At 40.6% G+C, this 26,770-nt stretch overlaps 1 long non-coding RNA gene across 1 annotated transcript; it reads left to right on the plus strand.

Annotated features, from left to right (window-relative positions):
• Positions 1 to 203: 203 nt before the first annotated feature.
• On the plus strand, positions 204 to 9,804 carry LOC123286459 (uncharacterized). Its single transcript, XR_011504311.1, has 3 exons — positions 204 to 521; positions 744 to 896; positions 8,412 to 9,804. It is a non-coding gene; the product is annotated as an uncharacterized lncRNA (long non-coding RNA).
• The last annotated feature ends 16,966 nt before the right edge of the window (positions 9,805 to 26,770 follow it).

Consider the following 26,770-nt stretch of genomic DNA (forward strand, 5'->3'; position numbering starts at 1 on the left):
GCCTAGGAAACAATAGAATTCGGGAGGGTGGGGGGTGGGACACTGTTTCTTCGTTGGAAGCTGTCTCAGTATTACCTCAATCCCATTTGTTTTCAGTTTCAGGTGTTGATCTTGGTTGATCCCCCAAAGCAATCCTGAAGGACAAGTCACATGCTCCCCTTTCAGAGACGGGGAAGCTGAGCCTCAGAGAAGTTCAATGCTTTGATGCGGATTTGCACGAAGTACCTTGTGGAGACGGGGATGGAACCCAAGTCTTTCTCACTCCGGAACCAGGACAGACATCCTCTGCCCGCTCCGTCCCTTCCTTGCTTCTTCTTTGCTTCTGTCCTTCTTGTCACCATCAGATTGATGCTAGGCTCTGAAGATAAGGCATTCATAGGGCACGGGGCCTGGGCGCAAGGAAATCAGGGTCTGATGGAAGAGAAACAGCCGAATAGGCTGCCGCGGACGGCAGCTGCGGCAGGGGTGTGTTCTCATGTCAGTCCTCAGAGGAAGGAACACCTACCTGTCTGGGGATTCAGGTAAGACTTTGGGAAGCAGGTGATGTTTGCTCTGAGGGTGAACGGGATTTCTCTAGTCGCAGAGGGCTCCTCTAAGCTCAGAGCTTCGCCACAGCAGTTAATGAGTGGAAGAATCTACCCCGGTCCCGTGATGAGTCAGACTGGAATTCCCTTTTATTTGTGGCTAGCTCATCGGTTGGGTGGTAAAACTTTTCCTGGTGACCTTATCTGCTTCTTTCTCAGATGTACTTCCTTCTGACCACTCATTTTGCCCGAAAAGCCCACGTGGAGCCCACGCAGGTCCCTGCGACAAGGTCCCTGGGAGAAAGTGGGTGTGCCTAGTGGTGTGACCTGGAATCCGGGAGCTTTTCTGCACTCGCCCTTGGAGGGCTGGAGGTAACGCCCTTTAAAAAAGGCGATCAGGCCAGTTCTTACCAGTCCCTCTTCTGAGCGGGAGCAAGAGGGACGACTCTGTTCGTGGGGGAGCAACTCAGCATTGTGAAAGGATGCAGATGTATAATTAAGCCACTGTTTACAAGAAATCCTAATCTTAGGGCAATTCAAGGTAAAGACAGCCACCAGCCAGGGACAGCCAAGAACAACACTGCCAGAAACACGGAGACAGAAGCCTCCAGCCAGACACTGTTTTTTCTCTAAATATTGTCACCAAAAGAACTTGCTGAGAAAACCTCTCTGTTCCCTGGGCATCCCTTGCATATCAGTCTCAATAATAGTAAAAATAATTAACTGTGATATTGGATTGCCTACTATATGCTAGACATTTGTTTATATTATTTTATTTTAGACCTCAACCTCCTCCGTTACACCTTCTCCCCCCACCAAAATCTGAGTAGGTGTAATTACAGAAAAGGAAACAGAGAGGTTGAGTAATTGGCTGAAGTCACACAGTTAATAAGTAACAGAGTTAACTTCAGTCTAGGATATGAACTTAAGTTTATGTGCTTTTCACATTTTGACTTTGTTTTGTCAAGTGGTGAAACTGGTTCTACAGACTAAGGTTTTATTTATTTCTGAATCTCCTACATCTAGCTCAAAGCAGCTCAAGTACCTGGGGGTAAGGGGTATCTTTTTAAATATGTGCAAAATAAAGCCTGACTTTGCCCCCAACCTGCCCCCGTGCATGTGGAAAACTCCGCGTAAAATTAAAGCGTCTTCACAGACGTTTTCTGAAAGCTATCTGTGGACTTCAGGTTAAGACACCCTGATGAAAATCTTTTCTGTGAATTGATTTAAGATTAGAGTTTCAAACGTTAGGTCATCAATCACGACAGGGCTCCATGATTTGCATTTGCCCCACCCTCACAATTCTTCCTGTGACAAAGGATTCACAATTTGGCTCCGTGTGCAGAAGGAGCACCTCCGAGGTGAGCCCCTGCTCTGCACAGGGCAGCAGAGATTCAGGGAAGGGACATAACCAGTCGTCCTTGGGAGTTCTTTGAGGTCACTGGAGCTTCACATCTCATTCACAGCTGGGACAGATTACCTCTGACATCACCTGTGGCTTGTCCAACTGTCCAGAGGTCAGGGGAAACTCTGTAACACACACAGCCTCTTTTAACCTTACTGATGGCAGAGGCAAAATGACAATGACCTTGTGACTCTCACTGCTTCCCAAACACACCTTCATGGGCGTAGCTCCAGGCCCCTGTGTTTGTCTTTCCTTCTGCCTGGAGCATCGGTTCCTATCCTAGCAGAGACCCAAGCATTCAAGATGAGCTCAGCATCACTTCCTTTGGGACACCCTCCCTGGCCACTCTGCACCCCTCCTGCACAGGATCAGTCATTGCCTCTCCTCACCTTCATGACCCTGCACTGCCCTGGCCCCAGCCCTGGGCACACTGCACTGCCCCCTACTCATGAGCGATGTCTGAGTCCCAAGCACGTCCTGTAGTAAGTGCTGAGTAGACAACGGTTATTAGACAATGAAATGAATGGATGGAGGCAGCTGGGGGGCATTCCTTTGAGACAAAGCACAGACAGATCTAGAAACTCTCTTAAAATTTTATTTCCTTAAAGAATGTTGATGGATATTAGGCCATTGCCATTTTAGCCTCAATTAATGGTATTTTAATGAGAGTTTTTAATGTATTTATTTTTGGGGGGGCAGTGTAGGACTTTTTGACCCAGAGTCCTGAGAAAAATTTTGTTACTTTCTTCTTAGATTCCCTGGAGTTTACCACCCAGAGGGTCACCCAGGAAAGGCTGCTTTTGAATCAAGCATGCCCTTTGAGATATTCCCAAATTGGAAAGTCTATCTAAAACGGGATATTTGTCTTACATTGGAGATATGTATGTGTGTGTCTGCATTCAAATAAGAATTTGGGGTCATCTATCTTTGATATTTAAAAGTATCTTTCAAATACTTTCCCAGGCCTTTCCCACTACCATTTATTAGCGGTCACTCCTGTCCTTTGTTGTGTGATGCACAGAATAGAGCACAATATAAATCAGAAGATGCATTTCCTGCTGTTTTAAATTTTGAATAATATCATGGGAAAAGGCTTCAAGTCTATTGTTTTACTCGGTTTTGTTTTGTTTTTTTTCTTTCACAAGCAACCTTTCTCACTCTTTCTTTTTCTCCCTCTCTCTCTCTCAAATTAATTAAAGACTCTGGGCTGGACAAGATTATAGGAGAAGTAATCAGAACAACCTGTCGGTGACGTGTTGCTGTCTGCCAGTCGCCAAAGCTATCTCTGAACCACCAGTTCTTAAAGTGGGGGCTTTATACTCCTGGCCATCCCTGAGTTCTTTCCAGGGGATCAACAAGGTTAAAAGCATTTTCACTGTTTTCTTTTTCCTCTAAAGATTGGCACGTGAGCTAAAAGCTGTTGCCAAACTTCTTTTCTTTTTTTTTCCTTTTGCTTTTTCTCCCTAAACCCCTCCAGTACATGGTTGTATGTTTTAGTTGTGAGTCCTTCTGGTTATGGCATGTGGGACGCCACCTCCACGTGGCCTGACGATTGGTGCCATGTCTGCATGCAGGATATGAACCAGCGAAACCCTGGGCCGCCTAAGTGGAGCACATGAACTTAGCCACTTGGCCACTGGGCAGGCCCCAGCATTTTCATTCTTATTGCCATTTTCACTGGGTTAATATTTGCAGTGACAACGTAAAGGCAATAGCGAGTAAAACTTCTGGTTTCTCAGTATGAATCAAGGAAGCAATAAACTGATATAGTAGTCATTGTATTCTTCCTCATCATACATTCGCAGTAAAACAAAACAAACAAAAAATACCAGCTTCACCCGCGAATGTCCTTGGGGAAACAATGAAAAATCTTAATGAAATCCCAGTCATTGCGTGGACATCTTCCTACTATTCTATGTGATAAAATGAGAGGCACTCATACTGATGTGTGATGGTCGTCTCAAGGAAAAGCACTTGTGCATTTGTCTGAGTTACAAGCTAAACTAGCAGCTCTTTTCATTGAACGATCTCTTTACTTGAAAGAAAAATTGACAATGTTCTTTTCAGATTTGAATATTTGAGAGATATTTTCTCAAAAATAAACTAAGCAAGGCTGTCACTTTGAAGAACATAACTGACGTCATTTGTTGCCAGTAATAAAATTCAAGCTTATAAGCAGAGATTAAAGTTTAGAAAACTTGCATCTGCCACCATGAGCTTGACTTTTATTTAAAGTGTATTAAGAAATGCAGTTTCACACAGATATGGGTTGGAAAAAGGAATATTTTAGTTGCACTTCTAGATAATTGGCTAATTTAGGTAATTAATAATTTAAGCGGTAATTAATCTCCTTTCACGCTACTCTAAAGTTTGACATGCGGTAGTTTCTCAAATGATTGTTGCAGTGTGGAATCTGAAACCACATAAGTGACCTTTTCATACTCTGTTAGTTTGTACACTGCAGACTAAGCAGCACATAGCATCAGATTGAAGGCAAAAGCAGATAAGAGAATGCAGCCATTTGTACATTAAACCACACATTGCAGAGATTTACAAAAATATAAAACAATATCTCTCTTCTCACTAAACATTTTTATTTTAAAAAGTTATTTCATCAAAATATGTCATTTATATGAATAAATGAGTGGCTTATTGTTACACATTTGCATGAATTAATCCATATTTTAACTTCCTCAGTTTTAATTTCTAATATAATAAATATTAACATACATAAACAGAAGCTCTTTGGCATCCTTAATAGTTTTAAAGAGTATAGAAACATTCTGCAATCAAAAAGCTTGATAACCACTGCCCTATAACAGTTTTTGAGCTTGCAAAAATATCTCAAAAAGCCATTTTTAGTGTGGAATGAATGGATAAGATGATCCGGTTTCCATGACCTGCTAACCTTCCAGCCCACTCCCATGATGCTAACCAGAGAGATGTGGCTGGTAGGCAGGGGGCTCAAGCCGAGGGAGCCAGTGGTTAGATGTCAACAACACTGTTCTTAAATGGCCACAGGTTGATAAATGGACATCTGTCCTGTAAGCCCAGGCCCCATCATCAGGGAGTTAGACTGCATCTCTTTTCCGTAGCATCAACCTAATTCTCAGTGCAGGTAGCATGCCATCTTCTAGAAAGGTAGCTGATACAGCCACCAGAGCCCTGGGCTTGCTCATGAGAGCGCTGGGTTCTCTTCTCTGACTTGCTAACCAGCTGTGTGACCAGGGCAGGATCTCATCCCCAAGCCTCACGTCCTAATCCACAAAATGTTTGAAGAGCTGGGGCCGGCCCCATGGCCAAGTGGTTACGTTCGCACACTCTGCTTTGGCGGCCCAGGGTTTCGCCAGTTCGGATCCTGGGCATGTACATGGCACTGCTCATCAGGCGATGTTGAGGTGGCGTCCCACATGTCACAACTAGAGGGACCCACGACTAAAAATATACAACTCTCTACTGGGGGCTTTGGGGAGAAAAAGCAAAAGGAAAAGATTGGCAAGTTGTTAGCTCAGGTGCCAATCTTTAAAAAGAAAAAATGTTTGAAGAGTGGACCAGATTCTCTTTAAGACATTATCCAACTCTGACATTCTGTAAATCTATTTGAAAAAATATTTGAAAGACAGTAGAAATAATGATTGACTTCTATATGGTATTTTTTTATGTAGCTGACAATTCACCTTCCCACCCAAATTTTCACTCGGTGCTATTTTAATTGTACACACACTGTGGCAGCTGTGCTTGAAGATTCTAGAGGCAGCTTGTGTGGTATTGAGTCCTGTGCTTACAAACTAGCTGCATAGGCTTGGGTAAATTACTTAACCCCTTTATGCCTCATAGAGCTGGTGAGAGCATTAAGTGAGTTAGGGCATGCACAGTGTTTAGATTCTGGCTATGCTGCATGCTCAGTAAATTATTATTAGCACCTGATTCATTGTATTGAATTGTGGGCTCACGTGAGTGTCTCCTCTCCTAGACTGAACTTGCAGACCAGGACCACATCTGGTTCATCATTGTGTGCCCAGACCCTAAATAGGGCCTAGGACCTAATCAGCACTCAGTAAATGCTTGTTAAATGGATGAATGACTGACTGATGTGACAATTCAGATCATTATCCAGCAGATGATCGGTCCCCAACCGCTCCTGCTTTGGCCAGAGTGTAATTTCCAATGTGATTGGGTTAACCCATTGGATTTCAGAGGCCCTAAATGTACTTGTGTGCTTTCGCTTGAGGGTTGCGCTCTGATGATGATGTTAATGATGATAGCTAAGAAGAGCAGACCCCAGGTAGCCATTGCTTCTTTAGCTCAGGCCCAGAATGAGACAATGTACCAGGCCTCCATCCCACAGCGTAGAGACAAACCCAGACAAACGTGCTCTGAAGCAGAACTGCGCAGCCTGTACTGGCCCCGAACACAGAGGAGCTCTCCTGGGCAGTGCGAGCTTTCTTTTCTGGGATCATGAGTGATTGTGTTGCCAGAATGGTCCTGACACACTGACTTAGGATGACTCAAGTTGTTTATCCAGTCAGGGACCTGCACAAAATGTTCGCCTGCTGTCCATATACTCCAGGGCAGGCCTGCTCCCCACCAAGCCCATCCTAGATCACTTAGCCATCTGAAGCTAAGGGCCTGCAGACTCATGGTCACAAGAGTAGAGGTTTACCACTAAATGACTGAGTTTGGGGGTGGTTGTCAAAACAACATTCATGTGGGAATAGTGGATTGATTCAAATGAACATATAATCTCTGATAGAATAATTATCTTTCTTCCCATTTTAAAGGTGAGAAAACTACAAGTCAACAGGGATTTCATCTAGAATGTATTTGGTTGGAAATAACAGAAACCCCCTCTCCAGCTGTTATAAACGACAGCGGGACCTGGAAAGGCAGAGGTAGGGAGGGCTTCTGGAGAAGGCTGGTCCAGTGGCTCCACAGGGCCACCAAGGGCCTCGTTTCTATCTGTCTATTCCTCTTGCTTTTTATCATGTCAGCTTCATCTTAACAGTGGCCTCCTTCTTGCTTTCAGGAAGGCCGGTGGCAGTGGCCCAAGCACACCTGCAAAGGCGGAGAGCCTACCTCCCGGTGTCCCCACAGGGGTCAGAGAGTCACTCTGATGGACACCTTGGGTCAACACCTGTCTGTGGACTAATCACTGCTTCATTCCCAATTCTCCACTGCGTTTTTCACTATCACTCATTCATTCAACAAGTATTTACTGACAGCCTTCTCTGTGGGGCACTTTTCTATGTGGTGGGAATACAGTGTTGAACGAAGCCAACACAATCACTGCCCACGCTGAATTCACATACTGTATGTTGTATGTCGTACTCAAACTAATAGATTAAGTAGACAGGAAGATACATAATCGCATATATACAGAAACATAGCGATGGCTATCATTCACGGAAACTAACAGCAGGCGTTACTCCAGACGTTTTTATCTTGTATTTTAGTTCAACCCTCAAAATATTCTTATAAGTATTATTATCCAAGTATTTTAGCATTAAGGAAAAAGAGACACAGAAAGGGAGAAGAACTTACTAAGCTCACATAGCAAGCAAGTGTGGAGGATAAATTTGTAATTTCTTTTTTTTTTTTTTTTTTGCTGCATGCACGGCCTTCCATACAAGGAAATGGCCTGCTTCTCTTCGCATGGACTAGGCTTCACATGCCAAATGGTGTGCCAACATAGAATAAACGGACCTTTTATTAATTTCATTACAGGGATTTAGTCAAAGCCTGTAGTACTCTCTGGCTAAATACAGAGTGCTTAGAACCCGTACATTAATCAATTTTCCAGGAGTAAACAGTTGTCTGTGTCCATAGATACTACCCGTGTATTCTTGCCGTGACTATCACACAGACGATTTTACACTCTTCCCACACAGTGTTGTAGATATCCTCACTGCTTTTTGCCTTACTAGAAAATTAATGTATTTTTATTACAGAAAACTTGAAAAGGACCAAAAATTATGAAAGTGTAGGAAAAACATCATCCATTGTCCAACAACCCATAAGCAACAACTGTGGGCTTAGTTATTCCCAGGTTGTTTCCACCATATTATATTTTCACAAAAATAAAGTTATGTTCTATATGCCACCTCTTACTGTGCTCTTTCGACTTGTTATTATACCTCACAATTTTACATGTTATTACAATACCTTTATTAACCTTTTTTCTGTCATAATTCTAACGTATAAAATATGCCATAATTTTATTAGCCATTCTTTCACTGTTGGATGTTTAGATTGGTTGATTAATAAATCTATTTTAGCTTCTTCCTATGAAGACATAAAGTACTTTTATTCATTTATTCAATTTTAATTTATTTTTGCAATGGCAAATTATGGTGAGATGTGTCTAGATTTTTCACTGGCTACAGGTCTAAATCTGAACTCATCAGTTTCTTCCAGAAAAAAGAAAAATCATTGTTTATTCTATATCTCCTCACTTGCAAGGTTAACAGCCCTGTGTTTTCCAGGTTGGCCCGCCTCAGAAACGTCCAGTCAGCCTGACTCCCTGCTTCTTGAGAATTCCTACCTAATCAGCCTCTGAAGCCACTCAGGCCTTCCCTCACAGGACAGAGACGTTGCCTTAGGAACTTCCTTCCCACATTTTCGGAGTAGATGTCAAAAGTCAGCCTCCTTTATCTCATGTCTCCTTTACTTAAGTGCCAGGGACGTGACTCAAATAATTCTCTATTTGTGTGTAGTAAGTTCTTGATGAATATTGGATACATGAATGTTGAAGGAATAGATAAATAACCACTTTTCCATGTTCTTGATTTTAAACATGAATACTATGCTATTCCTCCTCTGAAGGTGTGTTGAATACAAGAATCATGAATTAATAACAAAAATAGCAACCAATTAATAAGGCCTATTAAGTGCCAGGCACTCTCCTAACTGTTGTACACAGGTTTTCTGTAATACTTTGACTCCTATGTAAAGACCAGCCTTTCGTTTCATAGATGAGGATATAGGAAGACAATATGACTTGCGCAGGATCCCACAGCCCACTGTGGGGCTGGATGTTTAACTCACTTATCTGCCTGGATACAGCTTTGGTCACAGTGCCTAGACCCAATACACGTTTGTTAGGTTAAATCATGAAGGAAGGGGCCATGAGGAGATCCCAACTGTGTCATGGTATCTGCTTTTGTCTCCCATTTGGGAGCCAAAGAATGTGTTTTTTTTTTAAAGATTGGCACCTGAGCTAACAACTGTTGCCAATCTTCTTCTTCTTCTTCTTTTTTTTTTTTTGCTTTTTCTCCCCAAAGCTCCCCAGTACACAGTTGTATATTTTAGCTGTGTGTCCTTCTAGTTGTGGTATGTGGGACGCTGCCTCAGCATGGCCTGAAGAACGGTGCCATGTCTGCACCCAGGATCCAAACTGGCGAAACCCTGGGCTGCCAAAGCAGAGCATTCGAACTTAACCACTTGACCACAGGGTCGGCCCCTAAAGAATGTTTACCAACAGTGAAATTTGGGAAGTCAAGAAGTTCAAGAAAACAAAAAATTTATTTTCTAATTTTCTAAAAAAATTGCTTCCCCATAGTGTATCATCATGGTTTTATCTTCCAGCATTGTCCTGACAACCCCAGCTTCGTGGGGATGTTTGCTGGGTCACAGGAGGCTGTGTCCTCTCCAGTCTCTGCGATGGGGCTGGAGGAGCGGCCCCAGAGTTGAGAGTTACAGGCATTGGTGCCAAGACTCTCAACTTCAAATCTCATCAGCCATATTTACTTAATTTTTGGCAATGGGAAAATTGTCTAACATCTGTAAGTCTTAGTTTCCTCATATTTAACATAGTAGTCCCTATACCTACCTGACGGATTTTGTTATGAGAAGAATTAAAGAAAATAATTGGAAACCACAACTGCTGTGCCTGGCACATGTTCCATTCTATTATTTTTGCTGTGGTGACCCCAGTGACTTCCAGTTTATTCAGTAGTTATCCCTGATGGTGCAAGCTGTCAGCCACTGAGTGGTCCACACTAGATAGTCGTTATATAACTAGGTAGATAATAATGAAGGGAGAGGTTGTAAACAGAGGGAATAGATTTGCAGGGATGTGGGGCTAAAAAGCAGTGGAGAATTGAAAGTAATTTGCCATCTTTCAACACAATGTCATGAACATAGCAAATGGCCTTCAATGGTTTTGGATTAAGAGTTAACTTTCTGATAAATGTACATAAAGCAAACCTTATCAAATTTAAAACTATTAAACAATAGAAAGCATGTTCTGGGCCTGGCCTGGTGGTATAGTGGTTAAATTCATATGTTCCACTTTGGTGGCCCAGGGTTCATGGGTCTGGATCCCAGGCACAGACCTACACATTGCTCATTAAGCCATGCTGTGGTGGCTTCCCACATACAAAATATAGGAAGATTGGCGCAGATGTTAGCCCAGGGCCAATCTTCCTCACCATGTTCTTGAACCATATAGAATTAAACTAGGAATCAATAACAGAGAGAGAATAAAATTTCTAAACATGTGGAAATTAAACAAGACACATGGGTTGAAGAGGAAGTCATAAGGTAAATGAGAAAATATTCTGAACTGAATGAAAGTCAAAATAAAACATTTCACAACATTGCAAGATGCAATTAAAAGAGTTCTTAGAGGACGATGAACAACATTAAATGCTTATATAAGAAAAAAAGAAAAGATTCAAATCAAAACTCTGAATTTTTACCATGAGAAACTAAGAAAAGAAGAGCAAAATAAAACCAATGCAAACTCTAGTTGAGTAGAAGTCCATGAAATTGTAAATGGAAAAACAGTACAGAGAAAAAGAAGCCAAAAACTGCTTCTTCAAAAAGATGAATAAAATAGATATATCTCTAGCAAGATAGAAGAAAAAAGAGAACCCCTCCCCATACACACACAAATTACCCATATCAAGAGTGGAAGAAGAAATGTCACTGAAGTGCCTACAGATATTAAAAATATAAAACGGAAATAATACCACAAAGAACTCTACACATGTCTATTTGACGACTTAGATGAAACAGAGTGTCTCAAAAACAACCAAAACAATTGAAACACCACCAAGATTGCTTTGATAATCTGAAAAATCCTATAACTATTAGAGGAGTTGAATTAATTGTTTAAAAAAATAGCAAAAAAAGAAACGTCCAGGTCAAGATGGTTTCACTGGAGAATTCTACCAAACAATTAAAGACAAAATAGAGCATGATGAGTAATAAGACTGTCCCGTGCACTGGAAATTTGCTAAGAGAGTAAATTTCAGGTGCTCCCCCCACACACCCACACACAATGGTAACTATGTGAGGAGAGAAATATGTTAATTAGCTTGACTGTAGTCATAATTCCACTGTGTGTATCAAACATCACGTTGTACACTTTATATATATGCACACAGTTTTTATTAAAGATAAATAATTAAAAAGCGTGAAATGTAAAAATATAAATAAATAAAAAATGAAATTAAGACAAAAGAACATCAATTCTACAAAATCTCTTCCAATACATTTAAAAGGAAGGAACACTTCCCAATTAATGCTATGAAGGTCATATTAGATACCAAAAACAGAAATAGTACAGGAACAAAAACTACAGATGGATATTCCTCAATAACGTGGATGCAAAAACTTCTCAAAAACACAGTAAAATAAATCAAACAATATATATTTAAAAAATCATACACTACAATCAATTAAGGTTTATTCCTGGAATTCAAGGCTGGATTAATATTTGAAAACGAAGCAAAGTAATCCACCAGATTAACAATATAAGGAAGAAAACCATATGATCATATTGTTTTTGACGCAGAAAAAGAATTGGAGAAAATTTAACACTCATTCATGATCAAAACTCTTAGCAAACTAGGATTGGAAGGAAACTTCCTAAATCTGATAAAAGTCTTCTAAAATAACCTACCACTAACATCATATTTAATGGTAAAGGTTAAATGTTTTCCCCAAAATGGGGAAAAATGCAAGGATGTCCACTCTCACCACTTCTATCGAATATCATCCTAGAGGACAGATTCAGAACAAAACAAGAAGAAGAAATAAAAGACATAGGGATTGCAAAGGAAGAAATATGTCTGTCGCTGTTCTCAGAATACACAACTGTTTACATAGAAAATCCCAAGGAGTCCACAGGAAAAACTGCTAGAACTAATAAGTCAGTGGAATAAGTTCACAGAATATATGATCATCACACAGAGAAAGAACATTTCTTTATACTAGCAAGAAAAATTTGGGAATCAAAATTAAAACAGTATCAATAAATGAAATACATATACATCTAGCAAAACTTGTACAAGATAAATATATATTACAAAATGCTGATGAGAAATTTTTTTAAAAAAGCCTAAACAATTGGAGAGACATACAGTGTTCATGGACAGAAATTCTCAACATAAAAAAAATGTCAATTTTCCTGAAACTGATATGCAGATTGAATGCCACATAAATCAGAATCAAAATCCCAAAAAGATTTTTTGTTGATATAGGCAAGCTGACTTTAAATTCATACAGAAATTCAGAAAACTAACCAAAATAATTTTGAAAAAGAATAAAGTTGAAGGATGCATTAATTTCGTCAGACTACCGTAACAAAATACCATGGACTGAGTAACTTAACACAGATGTATTTCTCACAATTTTGGAAGTTGAGAAGTCCAAAATCAAAGCACCAGCCAATTCACTTCCTGGGGAGGTCTCTTTTTCTGGCTTACGGACGGCTGCCTTCTCAATGTGTCCTCGCAGGACCTTTCCTCGGTGCATGGGCACTCCTGATGTCTTGTCTTCTTATAAGGGCATCAGCCCTCTAAGGTCCCACCCTTATGACTTCATTGGACCTTTAGCACCTCCTCACTGGCCTTATCTCCAGTGTCACATTGGGGCTGGGGCTTCAACATATGGATTTGAGGGGGCCACAAATATTCAGTCCATAACAGCTGGATTAGAGTAACTAATTTTAATGCTTACTATAAAGCCACAGTAATCACAGCCATGTAGTGCTGGCAGAAGGATACATATATAGAACAATGGAATAGACCAGAGAATCTAGAAATAGATTACACAAGTACAGCCAACTTATTTTTCACAAAGATGCAAAAGCACTTCACTGGAGAAAGGACAGCCTTTCCAAGAGTGTTAGAAAATTTGGACATCTGCCTGCAAAACAATGAACCTAGACTGAATGTTCCAATCTTATTAAAAAATCATTTTGAAATGGATCATAGACCTAAACATAAAACTACAAAATCTTTAGGACAAAACATAGAAGAAAATCTTTTATGAGCTTAGGCAAAAACAAAAGTGTAACCATTAAGGAAAAATATATTAAATTGGATTTCATCAAAATCCAGATTTGCTCTGCAAAAGACACTATTAAGAGAACAAAAAGACAAGCCATAGACTGAAACGAAGTATTTCCAAATCACACATCCAACAAACGATTGTATCCGCAATTTTAAATAGTTTCAAAAGATCAATAATAAGAAAACAACGAATTCAACTTAGAAGCATGGATAAAAGATTTAAACAGACACATCAACAAAGATACACAGATAGCAAATAAGCACATGAGAAGTTTAACATTTTTAGTTGCTAGGGAAATTAAAAAGAAAATCACGTTTGGATACTACTACACACCTATCAGAGTATTATATATATCTACACACACACACACACTTCCATGAACTGGTAAGTGTGAGAAGCAATTGGAACCCTCATTTATTGCTATTGGGGATGCAAATTGTATAGCCCTTCTAGAAAACAGTTTGGCAGTTTCTTGCAAAGTTAAGTACACACTTAGATGACCCAGAATCTAGCTCCTAGTAATCTGCCCTAGAGAAGCGTGGACTTGTGTTCACACAAAACCCTTGACGTGAATTTGTATAGCAGTTATATTTAAAATTGTCTAAAACTTGAAATAATCGAAATATCCTTCAATAGAGGAATAGATAAGCAAACGGCAGTACATTCTGTGTTAGTTTCCTATTTCTGCTGGAGCAAATTACCATAGATTAACAAATTAGTGGCTTAAAACAACACAAATTTATTATCTTAGAGTTCCGGAGATCTGAAGTCCCAAACGAGCCTTTTACGGCTGAAACCATGTGTATTCAGGGTTTTTTTTTTTTCTTTCTGGAGGCTCCAGGTAAAATCCATTTCCTCGCCTTCTTCAGTTTGTAGAGGCTTTGCGCGTTCCTTGGCCTTTGGCAACTTCCTCCATGTTCAGAGCATGTCAGTCCAACCTCTGCTTCTGTTATCACAACTCCTTTTTTCTACCTTTGACGCTCTCTCCCTTATAAGCACTCCTGTGATTGCATTGGACCCACCTGAATAATCCAGGAAACTATCTCCATGTCAAGATCCTTAATCTAACCCATCTGCAAAGTCTCTCTTGTCGTATGAGGTAACGTATTCACAGGTTCTTAGGCTTAGAGTGAGGACAAATTTGGGGCCTTCTGTCTGCCGCACATCCATGCAATAGAATACTATTCTGCAATATTGAAGGAACACACAATTGATATGAGCAACAACTAGCACGAATCCCGAAGGCCTTATGCCACCTAAAAGACACCAGTCTCAAAGGTCACACAGTATATGACTCCCTTGACAGGACTTTCTCGAAAAGATAAACCTTTAGTGATGGAGAACAGATCAGCAGTTGCCAGGGTTTAAGGGGAGAGGTGGCTGTGGCTACAAAGGCAGGGTATGAGGGAACTTTCGAGGTGATGGATGTGTTCTGTGGTCCGATTGTGGTGCTGGTTACATGAACTGATACCTGTGTTAAACCTCACAGAACTCTATGCCAACAAAATTTTAAAAATTAATTTTACTCTACATGAAAAGAAAAAAGCATATAGCTGGTAAGAGAGAAATCTCCATCCCTCTGAATTTCAGCACGTGCATTTCTTAATTAACCTCTACAGCAGGACGACGTGGTACACAAGTATGGAGGCACCCCAGTCTCACCTGCGGGAGCCTTTTGCAGAGAGCTCACATGATTACCCACCTCTTACACCCCCAACCACAGGTCAGCAAGGAAACAACACCCCTCATTCTGGATGCCTGGAGCTCCAGGAAGCCTGGAGGGAGAACATTCATGGGCACTAAAGCGAGTCCTCCGCTTGGCACCAGTGACTGAGAAATCCCCCTGCAGCAACGGTTTCAAACAGTTTTTATTTAGTGCTTTTTAAATGTATTTATATCTTTGGCCTTGTTTAACATTTTTCTCTGAGTTCCCTTTTCCTTTCAAGAGGCAGAAGCCAAAAAAAACAGAAAATGAGTTACGGGAGCCTCAGCAACAAGTCTCCTGAGACGCCACCGTCTCCTGGAAAATTCTCCTCAAGAGTTTACGGGACAAATATAAATATATGCTGGATGAGGTTTTCAGTGACCTTTAAACTGTTTGCATTTCAGGAAGATTCTAAGAAGAGTTTCTGTCCCTGGCAGGTCTTTAGGTTTCTGGGCTTAAATTAAAAAGTCGAAACCAGGCCGTCCTTTTGGGTAAGCGTCCCAGCACAGCATCTCTGTGGGATCTGGGCACCAAAGAACGAACCAGGTTTTAGTAAATGCATTCAGTGCTTTTTCTGTGTGGTTCATTTAATCCCAACAGCTTTCAGCGGGAAAGGATTGTTATTCTCATCATTCAGAGGAGGAAATGGCATCTCGGATTACACAGTTCAAGGTTACAGACTCTGTAAGAGTCTCATATTCCTTATTGGTAAAATGGATTCGTATTACTTATTTTGCAGGGTTGTTGTAGATTTAGCACTGAGGCAAAAAACACAGAAGGTGCCCAATAAATGACAAACGTTATTACATGTGGATAAACCGAGATCCAAACCCAAGTTCTCTAGGCTCAAAAGGGTAAGTGCTTTCCCTTCCCCACGCAGGCTCCTCTGGGCGCGGCCAGACGGGCCTCCTCCACTGCCCTTGTTTCTAGGGACGCAGGCACAAGAGACGGCTCTCCTTGCCCTTAACGGGAACGCCATCACCTTCTGTACCCCTAGCTGGGAAGCACGGAGACCTCTCCCCCTGGAGCTCCTCTTCCTATCTGCCTGCAAAGACAACTTGGATGTTGTCTTCTTTTACAGGACTTTGTTGTCATTCACTTTGGTGACAAGCCAGAGGTGACAAAAATAACCGATATGAGGAGTCAGCCAAGAATGTAGTGCCTACAAAGCCCTTGTGATCTGCGAACAGGAACATCCGTCTCCTGTTCCTAGCACCGCCTGAATAGAAGGTGACTGCGTGGATGTGTTTCTTCAGTCGTTATCCCGCCAGGCCCATGGTGGGACAGTCATCAGAATTTCCCAGGGGATCTTGAGACAGGGAAGGTGAGGTCCATTCCTCCATCACGGCCCCTCCTTCCATCACAAAGATCCAGTTCAGGTGGATTCTCACTGTGTCCACCGTCTCCGGGGAGCATTTGTATTTCTGATCGTCTAGAGGACACTCAACTACCTTATGCCTCTGAACCACTCATACTTGGGTACTTCCTCCATATGCAGTTTATTTAGATGCTGGGGGAAAAGAAGAAAGAAAGAGTTGGCAAAATAAGAGTTGTATCAGAACTAGAAGAAGGAGGGACTTGTGTTCATACCCACAACAGGATGAAATATTCAGTCAGGTCAAAGGGGACAGTAAACCCTTTGACGCAGTAGGATTCTCTGGCTTAGAGAATTTATTGTCTTACGTTCTACGTTTCTTTTTTCTCTAGTTTTAATAATGAGTGACCATTTTTGAAAACATGTTTTAATAAATAGAGGAAGTAAAAGTAGCAGGGAAATAATTAGCTAGAATCCTTCACTCAGCGAGAAGCTGAGGACTGTTAATATTTTGGATATTTCCTCCTGATACTTTTCTAAGTCTTTTCTCTCTTTGTGGGGTTGAGATCATAGTGTGTGTGTGTGTGTGTGTGTGTATACCATTCAGTGTCCTGCTTTCCTTATCCAGCATAAACCATTAATATTTTCCCTTATCATAAAAGACAAGGAAAGACTGAGGAAATTTTACTAATTGGAAGAGACCAAGGAAAAATAACAGCTTTATGCAAACTGGGATTCTGGAGAGGGTCCTGGAACAGAAAACGTTCGCTCATGGAAAAACAAGTGAAATTCAATTAACCTCTAGTTTAGCAACATTAACTTCCTGGATTCGATCATTGCAAATTGAGCCATCGTTATATAAGATGTTAACATTGGGGGACACTGGTTGACAGGTCTGTGGGAACTCTCTGTGCTATCATTGCAACTTTTTTGTAAGACTAAAATTAGTCCAGAATAAAAAGTTTTAAGAATTTCTCATTACGTAACTGTGTATTTGTCATAGATGGAATTTGTATCTATTTTTTCACGTGCTGCATGAAAAAGTACTGCACCATGGCTGCAATAAGCGCCATTCTTCTCATACCGCTTCCGCGACTTTGGGAATTTTCTGGAGATGACACTCCAGAATGAAATTACTGGGTGAAAGTGTTTGAACATATTTAAACCTGTTGATACATATTATCAAAAGTCTTTCAAAACACATTTCACCAGGAAACATTCAATTTATGAGTACACCTTTTATAATTAAAAAATAATTCTTTACTAATATGATAGGTGAAAATGGATTAGAGAATTTGTAGATTGCATTTCTTTATACAAAAATCCAAGGCTGTGCTTTTCGAACCTTGGTATTTAAGGATTTTCTTATTGATTTGAATAAGGTGTCTATAAATAAAGTCTGACAATTCTCTGCCTACATTGCATTACAAATTTTGATTGGCATGAAAATGTTTAAGAAAACGCATTTTAATTACATCAAAGGGAATATCTTAATAGAAACAAATTTTCAAGTATTTCTTAAGTAGTATTAGTACTAACATCTGTACTAGTGAATTAATAGGACTTATTAGTAATTATTAAAATTCGTAAAACAGTTTATTCTCCTTAGTATGTAAAGAAGTCTATCTAAAAAGACCACAGACTATATAATTCAATTCATATGACCCCTGCTGAAGTTGTAAAAAGGTCAGTGGTTCCCAGGGGTTTCGGTAGACAGGAGGGTTGAGTAAATGAAGCAAGGGGATTTTTAGGTTTGTGAAACTATTCTTTATGATACCACAATGGTGGATACATGACACTATGTACTGTCAAAACCCACAGAAATTTACAGCACAAACAGTGAAACTTAATTTATACAAATTTTTTAAAAATCCTGTACGAGGTTAGTTCAGTACCCTTCGTTCCAGCATGAAACGCAGAATGTCACAAGATAATCTAATTGCGTTTCGAATTTATGAAATAACCTCACTGAAGGGTGTGAGAGAAATGATGCTACCCTAATTAACTTTGGAAATGAGTGGAGACTGTAAGAACAAAGTCAAAAGAAACTGTACATAAGAACTAAGCTATGGGTGATCAAGTGGTTTTCCATGAGGGTACAGGTTAATACTGCTGATACTGCTATGCATCTACACTAGAAATGAACAATAAGTCAACGGACGGAGGATGGTGCGAGCCAGTTTTCTCGCTGTTGGAGTAGGAGGTTACAGATAAGCAAAAGATAAGATAATCCATGTGGCGACAGATTACAGTTGGAGACATGAGGGTGGACTCAAGTTTAGCTTAATATAGTTACAGATGGTTAACTACAGAAATATTTATGAATATGTTTATATAAGTGAATTAATACACGCATATATATTTCCTTGCTCTGTAAACTGAGAGGGCCTAGAAGCAATGACACTCCAGTTGAGCGAGCACACCTAGGGCCTAGCTTTTGGTTTCTAATACCATTCTTCAAGTAAAATAGCCACAGCTTCTTGGAGAAATGGCTGATTATAATGTTGGAGCAGGGAATGTACAAAGTGAACTTGGAGCCTTTCATAATGCCAGAAAGTGAAGACGTGTTCCAACACACACTCACACACACACACACACACACACAGTGACAAGATATGTCAAGGGGACACAGGTGCCAACTGAAAGAGCGCACAACGGCCAAAGCTGGAACAATTTTGACAACAAAACTAATAAAGTAGTATGGGATTATAACCAAAGTACAAAGTAAGTATCAAGGTGTCCATATTAAGATAAAAAAATGATTGAATAAGTAAACTAATAATGGGGATAAATAGATAAATTTCTCCCTAGTATTTATCAATAACTATTATATAATCAATGAATAGCATCATTCAATATTTTTGAGTGACTAAATGAATAAATACCCTGAAAGGATAATTATCTTACTTTTATCAGAATTATCCTTTCTACAACAACTGCGCCTGAAATATTCACAGTCAATTTTCAAAGTCCAATGACAGCCCACGTTTACCATTTCTGGAAACACAATAACTAAAATAACTTTGAGTTTAAAGTTCCATCAAGTGCTCATAGTACTACCATTGTTGGAATGAAGCCAAAGACTCTCAGCTTCTAAGTGGTGTCAGGTTTATTTTAATGGAGGCTTCATCTCAGGTTTAAGGATTCCATAACAATAATAAAAAAAAAAATGCGTACCTAACTCTGAACTCGCTTCTGGAATAAGACTCCACTCTGTAGAAACGTTTCAGCTTGGTTATACCCTGAGCCTTCGGGCCTATCCCAGCCACAATAAACCCTACATCTTGTGGGAAAATATGTCATTTGTATGACATTTGCCCTTTGAGAATATGTGTGTGTGTCTCTTGTGCCAAAGACCTTGAGATTGTAATAGAGGATGTGCTGGGTGAGGGAACAAGCTTGTGACTGAGCCATATACTTCAATTGCTTGTGGGAATTGCCAGGCTGGGGATTGCCTCAGTTTCTCCCCTTGATCTCAGTAAAAAAGCATCCATTTTATTCAAAGTACCAATGTTAAATTTGCACACAACACTGAGTCCTTTGTCTAATTGAAAACCCACTCCTCTTACATTAAGTGTGTAATTATGCGTCATAACAATCTCTCATGTCCACATAAGATTTTAAGTTTGACAAAGTTGCATGTCATTAAGCCTAACTTCCTCCACTCTGTCCCGTTCTCTTCCACCACCCAGTCTTTCCTTGGAACCATAATCAAGAAACATGGAATGTTTGCCGTATTTTAGGGATTGAGGAAATGGAAGCTTACAAAGGGTAAATGGCACGCCAAGGTTAGAGAAATGCAAGTAGAGAAGCATCTGTGCAAATAGATTGTGGGCTGACTGTTTTGTTTTTAGGGAACAGCTCACAGTCCCTAGCATGGTGCCTTGCTCATAGTACGCCACTAGATGCAAGCCCAGCTCTTGCACAGGGATTTCTGGGATCTCTCAGTTTGCAAGAATCTCTTGTTCCCTCTCCCTCGATGCCTCCACTCTCATGGAGACCTGGCTCCACGAACTTCTACCTCAGTGTGTACACATTGCAGTCTGCCTTTGCAGGAATCACTGTGAGGATGGGCCCGATTCTCTTGTAAACTGTGAGCGCCGTGAAAGACGCTGCCCAAGGTTGTCTCTTCCCTGTACCTGTAGCCCCCATCTGAGTGTTAGTGTGGGTCCTGGGAGGGAGTGATGTCCAATAGTGAGTGTGGAATGGGACTGATTATGGTGAGAAATTTAAGGATGGGGAAGGTGAGAGCTGGAAGGGAAACTAGTGTGTGTTGATCCTCATCGCATGTCAGGCTGTGGCCTCAGCCCTTTACAACTGTTCTCCTCTAATGTCTGACTTAAATATTATCACCCCCAACTAAAAGATGAAGGAAATCACACTCAGAGAGACTAGGTCATTTATCCAAGTTCATCTGACCAGTAAGTGGCAGCACCAGGATTTGAAGCCCGACTGGGTAGTTCCATAATTGGTGCTCTTTGTACTAAAAGACAACCCTTAGTGCGTCGACAGTGTTATGAAGAATTTAGTTTCTCAAGGATCAAGGGCTAATCTCATTTATATTCATCACATGTATATAATACAGCAAGTACCTGAGAAAGAAATAGGATGGGGAATTTTCTGTGTATCTTATATGTTCAAGAAACATTGGGGTCTATTTTCATTGGCTTTCTACACATTTCTTTTCAAACTGAGAACAGCTGACTCTTTCCCACTTGACTATAAATGGATGTCTAAGCTGCAAAGGTGCCTAGAGCGCAGACTGACTTAACTTTCGGTTTAGGTATCCACCCTGCATTGCACAATCATCAAATGGGATATGATGCAATTTTTTTAGACAGACTTTGCAAAACAAGTATTGAGTAACCCAAATCTCTCTTTATCCTTGTATGCGCCTAGCAACCTTGCAGGTCTGTTTGACAGAAAAAATTTGCCCTTGGACAGCAGTTCAGCAAGACACTCAAAGGCTCAGAAAAGCAAGAGGCCTTGGCGTGTTGCAATCAGTCGGCCTGGCTGAGATTAACCAAGAAGGAAGTGCTCAGGCTCCACTGTGCCCCTCCCTCTGTGTAAGGCAGCGGATGGAGAGGGAAGCCAAATGCATCTGACCATTTCAGTGTTTACATTGTGGACGGCAGGGCCTGCGGCAGCAAGTGAAAACTGTCTAGTATATTTTTTTCTGCTCAAAAAGTGATGCAACATTACAGAAATTTTTGAAAAAAGAAAAGCTAATCGTACATTCTTTCATCACCCCAACAAAAGTGTTTTCACTTTGCATATTCCTTTCCAGACTTCCTCCTCATTCATTCTCATTTTACACTGCGGGACAGAAGGCAGGGAGCACACACACCATCTGCTGAGCACTATTAGGTTAGAAACTGGACTCAACGATTTACGTTTATAGTCAAATTTATCTCCGACAAAAGCTCTCCAAGGTCTTTCAAAAGATTTTCTCCCATTTTACAGATAGAGTATAAACTAAGGAAATTTCTGTAGCTGGCTAAAGTTCCCTCAGCAAACCACAGCTCTGGGATTCAAATCCAGCTCTGTAGGACAGAACCAGTGTTGAGGTCTACATCATTGTCCATCATCTTTCTATCTTTCTCATTTCCTGTTACATCTAACTAAGCACATTATTGAACTATGGGTGTCTAAATTTCTATTTTAGTGTATGTAATTTAAATAACAATAGCCAGTCCTGGTGGTCTAGGGGTTAAGATTCAGAGCTCTCACCACAGCAGCCCGGGTTCGTTTCCCACTCAGGGAACCGCATCATCCATCTGTCGGCTGTAGTACTGTGGCAGCTGTATGTTTCTGTGATGCTGAAAGCTATGCCACCAGGATTTCAAATACCAGCAGGGTCACCGATGAGGGACAGGTTTCAGCAGAGCTTCCAGATAAGACAGACTAGGAAGAAGGACCTGGTCACCCACTTCCAAAAAAATCGTCATGAAAACTCTTATGAATAGCCTCGGAGAATTATCTAATATGGCACCTGAAGGTGAGGGCATGGTGTAAAGAAACACGGCAGGGTTCTGCCCTGCTGCGCACAGGGTCGCTGGGAGCCAAAATTGACTCGAAAGCACCAATAACAAAAATATCAACAGAAATATCACCATTTACTTTAGAACATTCCATTTTATAGCAGATTCTCAGGCTACAAAAAATTCAAGTTTACAAGAAATATAGTTTTATTTTCTACCAACAGACTTGATTTCTATTCAAGCTTCCATTTTGCTGGGTAGCAAGAACTTAATCTCATCAATGAGGGGCTTACATCCCCAAATCCTGACAAATTCCAGAGTCTTCTTTGTGTTCTGGGTCCTTAACTAGTGCCTGTCATGCTGAGGAAGTAGCCATGTAGCCCTTAGATTTTACCCTCTGTCCACTTTAACATCCCCTGGGACACTGATTCCCATCCAATTCCTAGTTTCTGTCCTTAAAGGTCACTTCTACACCCTTCTTTACCCAGCTGCAAAGCCCGTGCAGGTCTGGCTTGAGTCAGCTGCTCCCTGACTTGATGAATTGATCGTCAATGTCTTCAAAGCTTCTGCTTTCCGTGGCCCTGCTTCCTCCCCAACTGGGCTCCTATGTAGGATGGATCTGCTGCATTTCCGAAAGAGGCTCTCCGGCAGGCCACAGGCTTGGAAGTCAGTAGCTGGCACTTGTGATGACAGTGATGAATCTTGGGATGCGTCACAGCAAGAGAGGACACTCAAAGCGTATCCACCTTACAGTGACCAGTGAGTGGATGACATATGTGTTAGTCAGGGTTCTCCAGAGAAGCAGAACCAATAGGAGTTTTTTATATATACAGTCACGTGTCACTTAATGACAGTGATACGTTCTGAGAAATGCAGTTAGGCGATTTTATCATTGTTCGAACATCGTAGAGTGCACTTACACCAACATAGATGTATAACCTGCTACACATCTAGGCTACATGGTACTAAGCTTATGGGACCACCATCATATATGCACATATGTATCATTAACTGAAATGTTGCTATGCGGTGTATGACTGTATATGAGAGAGAAAGAGAGATTTTAAGGAATTGGCTCACGCGGTTGTGGAGGCTTGGAGAGTCCAATATTGATGGGTGAGGCCAGCAGACTAGAAACAGGAAAGAGTTGCAGTTCAAGTCCAAAGGCAATCTGCTATCGAACCAGGAATTGCTGATGCTGTAGATGAATTCCGAAGGCAGTCTGCTGGAGAATTCTCTCTTGCTCCAGGGAGGTCATCCTTTCGTTCTATTCGGGCCTTCCACTGATTGGGTGGGGCCCACCCACATTGTAGAAGGCCACGTGCTTTACTCAAAGTCCACCAATATAAATGTAAATCTCATCAAAAACACCTTCACCAAAGTATCAGAATAATGTTTGACCACATATCCAGGCACTGTGACTCAAGCAAGGTGACACAAAATTAACCATCACAACATTCTTTGCATGAACATGCACTATAAACACAAACAGCAAAAATGAGGATACCTCTCCAGCACTTCTCTGCTGATTATGTTTAACCAAATTCCCAACTTTTTATGGTTACTCTGAGGGAGGGTGTTTTCTGAAAAACAAGAACAAAAATAAAAACAGCCTATATTTACAACATATAAATTAATTTATTTAGAAATATTAACTGTTCCAGGCACTGTGTTAATCTCTGAAGATTCAGAAATGAATAAAATACTATTCGTTGTCCCAAGGAATTGGTTTTTATGAAGAGAAAGATATTTAAACAAGAAGTCTTAAAACACTGCAATAGTTGCACAAACTAATACTCAAGGGCACTAAGGGACCCCGTTATTTTGGTCTTTCGTCAATTTTCCTTTCCTGGCTTTCACATTGGTCTTACACCACTGGCTGCACCAAGGGGTATTAGAAGAAACGGTGAGAAGAAACGTGCCTCTGTGTCAATGGAGTGGAGGATGCTGTGGAGTATGACATCTACAGCGTTCCATGGGGCCCACTTTCTGAAGACCTAGGGTGAGAGGTATCTTGACCCCAGAAAACAAAACAGTTGTGCTTCCCGTTAGCAACTGGTCAGCTTCTGCCTTATGGGCTCAGTCATTTCTACCTGTGATTACGTGTGTAGTTTATCTCTGCTTTGGCTATGAAGGAGGAAAAAACCAAAATTGAGGACCACCTCTAGCAGCTCTTCAGGACCACCTAACATCTGTTTTGTATAGTGACTATACTCCAGCATTCTCTCCCTCTCTCTTTATCTCTTTCTGCCTTCATTTTTCCTTCACTAGATTTTTAACACTCTTACTCTATTTAATGTTTTGCTGTCAGCCAACTCAAATCCATTTTGGAAAGACATAGGAAATTAGGCTGGTGGATAGGCAGATGGATGGATGGATGGATGGATGGATGGATGGATGGTAAGACAGATTTTCCTTTAAGGGAGTTAAGGGAAATGTCACTGAGGCAGTGACACAGTCAAGCTAGATATAAAAGGATGGGTGGCTGTTTGTTGGGAGGGAAGGAGGACCGTTTCCACCTGGGGGTAGGTGGGGCAGAGTGAGGGGGGAGTCTGGATTGCACTAATCTTTGGTGAACAGAGCTAATTAAATAAGTGACTTAGTAATCACATCATCTGGTTAATGCATTTCAGAATGGGTCTCGGGTTCTTTGGTCATAATGCTGATGGAAAGATTTTTGAAAAAAAAAAAAGGCCATCTCCCTATGCTCATCCTGTAATTACCCATTTCTTGCCTACCTCTTGCTGTTTTTGATAAGAGCCATTAGGATAATAATTACAGCCTCAACTAAGGTATTAATAACTCTGTAGATGTACACTTCTTTATGCCTCTGTGAAAGACCGAAATATGTTAACCTTTCAAACGTCCTCAGTCACAGGCTGTGTCAGACTTTTATTAATGGCCTCGTTCAGCTGCCCAGACTCCAGCTCGCTGCAAATGTGTGCAGTGTGTAGAAACAAAGCCTTTTCATTTTGCTCATGGTCATTTCCCTTTTTAGGAACTTGAAATGAAATACTGTGTTTATCCTGTATATCCTAAGAATGTACGTCAGCTGCAAGGCCTGAAATAGATATGGTTTTGCTGCCCTAAATATTTGATTCTTGAGTCAAGTTATTATAATTGCTAGACATCCCTTTTTAAATATAGAAGGACAGTAGAACTGCACATTTGAAATAAACACCATGTTCAAATGCAGCACAGTTTCTATTTGACTTTTTTAAATATTATCCTCAGGCTCGGTTAGTGCAGTAGAATAATGCATCTAAAGTCACGGAGCTTTAGGGAGACAAGATTGAGAGGTCTCTGGAACATGAGGTGTTTCTAGTAGTCAAGGGGTGTAGTTATGACAGGACATAAACTTCAGCACACCCTTTCGTAAAACCATTGTTAATCAGCTATTGCCCCAACTCTTTGGCTGCTGTTTCACTGATAAGTAGTTCCAGATTAAACAGTGAAGGCAAATACACTTACCACACACAAAAGCACATATTCGGAGACCTAACTGCCTTTGAACTGTTTGATAACTTATCTTCTGCCACCAGGGTGTTAAGCTAAAGGCTGCCTTGACATCTGCAGAAATAGCCTTGGGATAAAAATATTTTCAAGGACTCCTGCTTGGTCCGTACTAAAGTTAGAGAAAAAAAATAAATAAGAGATTCAAAGTTTATGCACGTGTTTGGGGTGTGCTGATGTATGTGAAATGCTCATTGTTCATCCTTCTGATCCTTTTCATATTTGTCAGTTTCTGCATGCCTCTAAACAGTGGCATGTAGATTCCAATGTTAATTTCGAAAGGAGCTTGGTATGGTTTGGCTCCCTTGAAATTAAAATTAAGGAGGAGACATAAATATGATTTCTTTGAAGAATCATAGTAAAAGGAATTTTCTAATGGTTGTTTGAAGATAATGGTGAAAACTTTAAAAGTATATAAAACATATCTACATATCTATCATATATGTGGGGCATATATATATATACGTAACATATATATATATATTTAGAGAGAAATATATAATAAATATATATATATATATTTAGAGAGAAAGAGAAGCAGAAGTAGCCCAGCTTGACAAAGATTAAGTTATATCAACTTATATCCAATACCTAGTTTGTTTTCTGTCAGTAATTAACGCAGTCAACAAATATTTATCAAACACTACATATCTAGTGCCGGGCAAGTTGCTGGAAAAATAAAGTAGATTAAGACAGGCATTTTCCACCAAAGTTTGCACAAACAGGTGCAGAGAAGATTGAAATTTCGAGAGTCAGACTCCATGATGAAAGTAAACAGGGGAACCAGAAGCCACTACCCCCAGGCTGCGTGGGGAGAGGATGCTTCCTAGAGAGGCTATCTTTATTTCTCTCTTTTGATTTTGGCTAGCCCTTTTTGTTTGGGGATTACAAAGGCAGAGGCATGAATCCACCATACTCTCAGTTCTTGGCTTATGATTGACATATGTCTATCTATGTAAGGACTCTTTCTCATCTTTCTTTGTTTATGTATTTGTCTATTTACTTATTTATTTGTCTTTCTCACCA

Source organism: Equus asinus, chromosome 6, assembly GCF_041296235.1.
Source record: "Equus asinus isolate D_3611 breed Donkey chromosome 6, EquAss-T2T_v2, whole genome shotgun sequence".
Taxonomy (NCBI): domain Eukaryota; kingdom Metazoa; phylum Chordata; class Mammalia; order Perissodactyla; family Equidae; genus Equus; species Equus asinus.